Raw genomic sequence first — 8,222 nt, forward strand, 5'->3', positions numbered from 1 at the left:
GATACGTACCCGATACATTCCGGAATACTTCAGGTGTTCGAATACTATCATCCATTATATCAATCTTTACCTTTCGACCATTTCGAGACTCCTCGTCATGTTTGTGATCTCATCCGGGACTCCGAACAACATTCGGTCACCAAATCACATAACTCATATAATAACAAATCGTCATCGAACATTAAGCGTGCGGACCCTTCGGGTTCGAGAACTATGTAGACCTGACCGAGACACCTCTAGCGGAATCTGGATGCTCATATTGGATGCTACATATTATACCAAGATCTTTATCGGTCGTACTGTAATGACAACATACGTTATTCCCTTTGTCATGGGTATGTTACTTGCCCGAGATTCGATCGTCGGTATCTTCATACCTAGTTCAATCTCGTTACCGACAAGTCTCTTTACTCGTTCCATAATACGTCATTTCGCAACTATCTCATTAGTCACATTGCTTGCAAGGCTTCTTATGATGTGTATTACCGAGAGGGCCCAGAGATACCTCCCCGATACTCGGAGTGACAAATCCTAATCTCGATCTATGCCAACCCAACAAACACCTTCGGAGATACCCGTAGAGCATCTTTATAATCACCCAGTTACATTGTGACGTTTGATAGCACACAAGGTATTCCTCCGGTATCCAGGAGTTGCATAATCTTATAGTCAAAGGAATATGTATATGACATGAAGGAAGCAATAGCAATAAAACTGAACGATCAATATGCTAAGCTAACGGATGGGTCATGTCCATCACATCATTCTCCTAATGATGTGACCCCGTTCATCAAATGACAACACATGTCTATGGTTAGGAAACTTAACCATCTTTGATTAACGAGCTAGTCTATTAGAGGCTTACTAGGGACACTATGTTTTGTCTATGTATTCACAGATGTATCAAGTTTCCGGTTAATACAATTCTAGCATTAATAATAAAGATTTATCATGATATAAGGAAAAATAAAATAACAACTTTATTATTGCCTCTAGGGCATATTTCCTCCAGTCTCCCACTTGCACTTGCCTCTAGGTATTATTGGATCACTACTTTAGACATATTTTTGTAATGACAAAATGAGTCATGTTTGTCATACTTTTCGTATATATGTTGTCTTGCCCTTTGGCTATGCCCTGTTATTTTATGTAAATTTAGTGTATTGGTCTAATCCATTCTGAGCAATCGTTTTAATTCCCTCTAGTAACAAACGCATTGAAATTGATTCTGTCTTAGTCTCATGCCGACGTTGATCACCATTGTGTCTTGCTCCTATCACAATTGAATGTTTTTTCTTCATTATATTGTTATGTTGTAAACCTGAGTTTATATTAACTTAGCATTACCTGCCTGACCAAATGTTGAGACCGGCAGCCTCGCGACAAGGCGCGATCCCGATCTAGTGGCATATGGAAGGCCAATGTGGCACTGAAAATGCGTATCGCGCCATGGAAAGCGACACATGGGGCCCTTGCTACAAACCAGTATAAGGTGTATCGTCATTTGTCGAAGCAGGGTGCTTGTCCGCCGTGTGGCCTCAAAAGGCAAGCAAGCTTCCATGCCCTAGTTATTTGCTCTCACGCAAGGAAGATCCATGGTAAAGAAGTATCTCGGGTGGATACGACGGTTTGAAGCTTACAACATCTTCAACAGCCGCGCTTAATATGAGGCGCACCCGGGAAACAACAATTTTAGCGCGCGCGGAGTGTTTTCGCGCGTCCCAGCGGGCGCGGGAAATTTCAGCACGCGGGAAAAACTGCCTGATGCGCGTTAATTTTGGCGCACCGCGTCCGGTGCGCTCTATAAAACGCGTACGCCAGATGCTCTCACCGCACACTCGAGTGCCGCCGCCCCCTTCTTCCTCCCGCCGCCCTCTTCTTCCTCACACCTGACGCCCCGACGTTGACATGCCCCGCGCCGCCGAAGCATCTCCGGCTACCACGGCGTCCGCGTCCGCCCTTCCGCCGCATTCTATGCGGAGATCTGCTCCGGTGACGCGCGTCTCGCTCTCGGGATGTTCGAGACCGCGCACGAGGCCGTCCGCGCGTACGACGCGGCGGCGTGGCGCCTCGGGAGGCCTCGCGCATAGATGAACTTCTAGGACGTCTGGACGTGCGAACAGGCGCAGGCAGTCGCCCCTCCGCCGCGGATAGTAACTGAAGCCGACCGTCAGGAACACCGTCGGCAACAGCGCCGCCTTCTCATAGGCGGATGAGCGAGTCATGGCGGAGTGGCGCCAGCACCACCCGGAGGACATCGCCAACGAGAACGCCTTCTGGGCGGAGGGGAGGGTAAGGCGGCGCGGAACGGGTCGACAGGCGTCGTCGGAAGGCACTGGTGATATCGCAGTGCGATCTAGGACAGGCATCATTCTTCTCCGACAATGACGATCGGTGGGAAGACGCATTCCTTGATACGTCGAACGACACAAGCGAGGAGGAGGAGGACGACGGAGTAGTCTCTAGTTGCACCATAGTTTTTACCTCGGGCTAGTGTCTTTTTTTTACCTATCTATGCTATGAACTATCTATGTATCACTTTTTTATCTATTTTATTTATCTATGCCTATGGTTTTTTATTTGGTTAGAGTGCATAGCCCCGTTTTTCTTTGCAGCGCTGCTGGAGCGGCTCCGACGCGCTATATTTTGCAGCGACCGCTGGAGCCAGCGAACCGCGGCGCGCAAAAACTCGCGATTCCGGCACGCTAAACTGTTTTTTAGGGCGTTGTGCGGCTGTTGGAGATGCTCTTATAGCTCAAATTTACAGTACGAGGAAAATTACCATGGAACAAAAAATATCCCTTTTTGCCTGGAAAAAAACATACACGACCTGGGCTTATAAAGGAGCCCCACTGGTTTCACTAACAGGTTGGCCCCACATCAATTCCTGCCGCGTCACCCACTCGTTCCCGCCTTGGCGCCCTTCTGCCTTACACCTTCAGTTTCGTCAGTTCCAGCCTGAGTTGCATCCCTTGCTTCAGTATAGGAGCGTGACAGTATGTTCTCTAGGCGCACTTCTTCACTAGAGCCAAATTAACGATTACGTGCTATGTGTCTATGTCAGCTACCCTAATTTCAGTCAAAAAAGCTACCTTAATTTCATTAATTAATGAATATATTTATTTGAGGTAGTATGATCTGCTTGACTTCTATTTTTTTTTTTTGAAACGGAGGCAAAAGCTTTGCCTCATCGATTAATTAAGAAGAAGAGAATTGCCCAGTTAATTAAGGGAAAACCGGGCGAAAATCAATACAAACTTAGCACGAACTAACTACTCACGTGACAAGAAACCCACAACCGCACATGCGACTCCTGCCAGACTCTCTGGTTACACAACATCCACAAACCACGACATTGTTACTACGCCATGTGAACCCCGACAAAAACACCTCGACAGAAGACATCAAACACCTTCCAACCCACGAAGACAACCCAGTCCAAAAGGACGGGCCAAGAGACTGAAGATCATCCATCAAGCAGGCAAAGACGCCTTGCCTATGGCGCTACTCTTGCCTTTGCCCCCCTTCTTTTGTTTCCCTCTTATTGGTGTCCCAGTCAGGAGGCAAGCAATCGACCTGCCCAAACCAGGTCTAACAACATCCACACTAGCGAGCAAGTCACAAAGTTCTTTTGCGAAGAGAGCATCTGGATTTGGAGTAGGTGCAACCACACTTGGCTCAATGGTCATGCCACTCACAGGCGTCACCTGCTCGATGGTCGCAGGCGAGGGAAGGGCACCACCATCTAAAACTCCACGCTCCAAGACACCGAAAGGTAGGGTGGCTGGCGCCTGACACCCAATGGACTTAGGCGAGCGAGAGATTGCAACATCCAAATCATCAAACCTATTGGCATCAAGTATCTGGCTAGACTCCAGGGGTGATGATGGCGGTAAAGCCACAATCGAGATCTCAGGAGGGTCTACCTTCAGTTGTTCGACAGATAGAGGCAAAACCGAGCCCCCACACAACTCCCGCAGCTCAGGCATGATCTGCAGCACCGGAGTAACAACCACATCATTGTCCAGTCCCTCAGAGGCTGACACCGGCAAACATGCTCTAGCACGAGGGGAGAAACAACCATGAAGCTCGGCTCCCTTCTTGACCTCAGAGTTGTCATCAGGCACAACCAAAGGGCGCAATACGCGAGCAGTCTGCAACACAGGCGGCACCATGGAGAGCTCGCCTAGTGCAGCCTCAACACGCTCCATGAAGCTCTCCATCCGCGGCATCCAACCTTGCATGGAGTCAATGACATCACGCAGAGGCTGGACCGTCTCCTCAAGCTGAAAGGAAGCCATACCAAAGAGCTCAGAGCGCAGCAGCTCAGCCTGCCGCTCCAAGGCGGGCCGTACTGGGATATCCGTTGAGGCCACAGAGCCAGCAGGAGCAGCAACGATCGACGCCCACGAATCACGACAAAATGTCTTCGAGAGGGGCAAGGCTTCTTTCTGGACCTTGCAAGGAGCTGAAGCTTGTTGGTGTCTGATGGGAAGGCGTGGCAACGGCGACACAGTAGGGCTTTCCAAGAAGCTGAGGGGACACCAAGCATTGCGACACTCACGCGCTCGATGACCATTCTCGAGGCACCGAGAACACCTAAAAGGATGTCGGCAAACCGCTGCACGGTGACCAGAAAGGAGGCATCTACAATATCTACCACGAAGCCAAGCAGGGACAGGACGGGGAGCCAATGCAGGGACTAGTGAGTCCGGGCGTTGCACATTCCGACGCGGCAATACCTCCTGCCAACCTCCACACGTCCCGTCCGACTAAGAAGCTGGAACCGACGATTTGGTAGCCGGCGGCGGAGTTTGCGAAGCCAATTCATCGTCATCCTCGTCTTCTTCTTTGTCGGCAAGGGAGCTCCACGAGACGGATCGCTCCGTGTCCAGACCCGGCGCCGTGCCGGCAGGAGTTGAGGACGGCGTCGCCTCCACAGCAGCTGAGGATGATGTAGCGCAGCCCGCAGAAGCCGTGGACGTTGCTTCAGCAGTAGCAATCGGGGGTGACGGCGGGGCTTCCGCAAGGGCCAGGAACGACGTAGGAGCGCCTGCAGTAGTTGGGGACGGCGCACCCACAGCCGCAGTCAGGGTTGGGGTTGACGGCGCGACGTAGGCAGGAGCAGCGTCAGTAGAGCCCAAGGACGGGAGACACCCAAACCGCGGCGGTGGCAAGGAGCCAAGCCCACCATCCATCAGGCCAGGGCGACAGGGATCTGAAGCAGCACGCGCTGTGTCTTGGGAGGACAACGCGGCGCCGCCGAGCGCGGGAGGATGCGCCGCCGGACCTGCAGCCACAACCGGCCTGGGCGGGAGCCCAGCGCCGGCGCGGGACAAGCGGCCACCAGCTGCAGGGGCAGCTGCGGCCATGGCGGCGGCAGCAGATGAGGCGGCCGACGGAGTCGGAGAAGAGGACACGGACGTGAGCGCCTTGGGCAGCACCTCGAGAGCCTGGAGGGGAGAAGGAGTGCAGCCGAGAGAGGATGCGGAGAGCAGTCTGGATCTGGTCTCGGCAGTTGAAATGGCGGCCGGATGAAGGAGATCAAGGCGGCGCCGCCAGCGGCGGGCGCGGGGTCGCGGGAGCCATGCTTCCTCGCGGAGCTTGACTTCTAATCAACACAGCTAACAGAACCGAAAATATTGAACGGAACCATGGTGCGGTTGAACCTACGGTCAGCACCACATATGGGCCGGCAGCTCTCACGGAGATCCGTGCATGGCGGGATTTGTAAAGCATGCCACCAAGCATCAAATGGTGATTATCAAACATACAGGTCTTAATAAAAGCCTACAGTATTTATTTATTTTTGAGGGGTAATAAAAGCCTACAGTAGGGGTATCTCTATCTCTATCTCTATCTCTACTATCATATTACACAATTTTTTGAATTTTGAATCTACCTTCTTCTTGCATGTTTTGCCCACCAACTTACATAAGGGATTCATCTGTAGCCGTCCACTTTATCAGATCGAATGGCCCACGTTACCCGGATTCGCCACCCACCTAATCCCGCCAAAGCCTGAGAACTCAGCCGCCCCTTCTGGAAGAATCCACAACCCACGCTCGCTTCCAGCAAATCGATTCCCGCCAAGGCTCCAGCAAATCGATTCCCCGCCAAGGCGCTAGCCTCGCTCACTTCAACACCACATCCATATGCTCTATATGAAATTTCTCTAGCGTGTACGTCACACACCACGATCTCCGCCAGTTCATAACCGCCGTCCACGCCCCCAGCTCCTTCGAATCAGCTCAACATCCAGATTGCTGCTCCACCATCGTCTCCTTGCAAGCTCTGACTTGATTCGAATTTTCTTGTCGCCTGGTGAGTCCAGGTTCATGAGAGCTGGATATCCTACTACAACCAGCTGACCATATTTCCACCGACGGACTGACCACAAGTGAGCTATTCCTTCTCTAGGTGGCCCGTCCTAATTTGTTCCTTCGGAATTCTGTGTTGATACTTTTGCGTGTGAATGTTGCGCAAGTGATCCTTCTTGCTATAGATTTATATGAAATACAGATTCACTGGTCGGACTGTAGTTGTTGATTTTTTTCTGCTTTTCTTGCATGCAAGGTGTTTGTGCTTTTGTCCAAGCAGCTATCTGTCGGTAGATTATAAAAAGGCAGTGCTCTCTGAATATAAAGCATATGTTCATTCTGTTTATGTCTCATAGCTGTTTGCAAATTTGAGTATGCTTTAATTATTTTTCTCGGATTTGGCAACCTAAAAAATGGTCTAATGCTTATATACTGTAGGTTGTGGCTGAAAACACCTTGCTTATAACAATCAAGAATCAAAGTCATAACCGCGAGCCGTCCAGTAAAACCCAAGAGATGGAAGGCCGAGTTCCTTTCAGAGATATTACAAATGTTCACTCGACAACTTCACCAAAAGGGAATCAACGTACGTTTTTTATTATACCGACATCTTCTACTTATTATCCTTATTGATCGCTTGCCTTGATATATTGTGTGTTTCTGTTTGTTTTGTTTGGTGGGAAAATAGTAGCTGTGATTGCAGAGCAGAATGGTCCTTTAGCAGAAACCAAAAACACAATGCAAACGAATTCTTCCCAGCATAAGCGTTACCGCGACCGGAATAGGTATTTGCAAATGACTCCATATCAGAGGAAAGCCTATCTACAAAGGAATCGTGAGTATAAAAGAATGTGGCGTGAGTGCAGTGCAAGTTGTAACAACACACACCCAGCACCACAACAGAAAATTTTGGGAGCTAATAATAAGAACCAATACATGAGAGGTGACTGGTCTAATCAATAAAATATGCATTGCAAATTTTATCAATGGTCGTCGAATGTTCGTTTACCTCATTATTTTTTATTATATGATGTATAATGATTGGGTAAATTGAACCTACATTACAGGAGAGGAAGTCATGGTCAGTTCAAACTATGAGAGGCACGATTCAGTATTTACTCAACTAGGGTCTTCGTCAAAAGGTAAACAAGGTTGTGATATATAATTAATTAACAAATATCTACTGTAAAAATTTATTATTAAGGCATTTCAAGATAATGCTATTGATGCAGAGATTATTGGCGGACAATATGCTGGGAAGCGAGTGTTCCTTCCACGAATTCCTCTCTATCCTTCAGAGGATGATGTTCTCCCTTTCAAGTTTAAAAGAAAACAATTTCCAATTCGGCTTAGTTTTGCCATGACAATCAACAAAGCCCAGGGTCAAACCATCCCAAATGTTGGCATATATCTTCCTGCGCCGGTGTTTTCTCATGGACAACTCTATGTTGCTTTGTCTAGAGGGACATCAAGACATACACAAAAATAACCAGGGCATGAAAAAAGTTTCTCGAACATTCTCTTCACATGCACATGTGTGCATGCAATGGAAGAATTTTTTCATGTCATCCTAGTTCTTCTTGTTCGAAACTCCAAAATGTTTTATAGCTTAAATCGTCGGTCCAATCGAAAGTCGATTTCACATAAATATTTTTTGCGACGAGACCTTCGAAAACTAGGTCTCATTTTGATATGTTTTGATGACTTTTTTCGTGCAAATAGTTATCAGGCCCCGGGCTAAAGTTATCAGAACATGCGACGAGACCTTCGGAAGTTATCAGGAGGGGGGGGGGGTATGTTTTCAAACAACTTCATCCCGTCCCACCACCCTCCGGACGGTATTTACTGTGGTATTTATGCGTAAGTTATCACGTATACGGTGCATACAGTATCATGCTATTT

The sequence above is a fragment of the Triticum aestivum genome, chromosome 3B (genome assembly GCF_018294505.1).
Source record: "Triticum aestivum cultivar Chinese Spring chromosome 3B, IWGSC CS RefSeq v2.1, whole genome shotgun sequence".
In the NCBI taxonomy this organism is placed as follows: Eukaryota; Viridiplantae; Streptophyta; class Magnoliopsida; order Poales; family Poaceae; genus Triticum; species Triticum aestivum.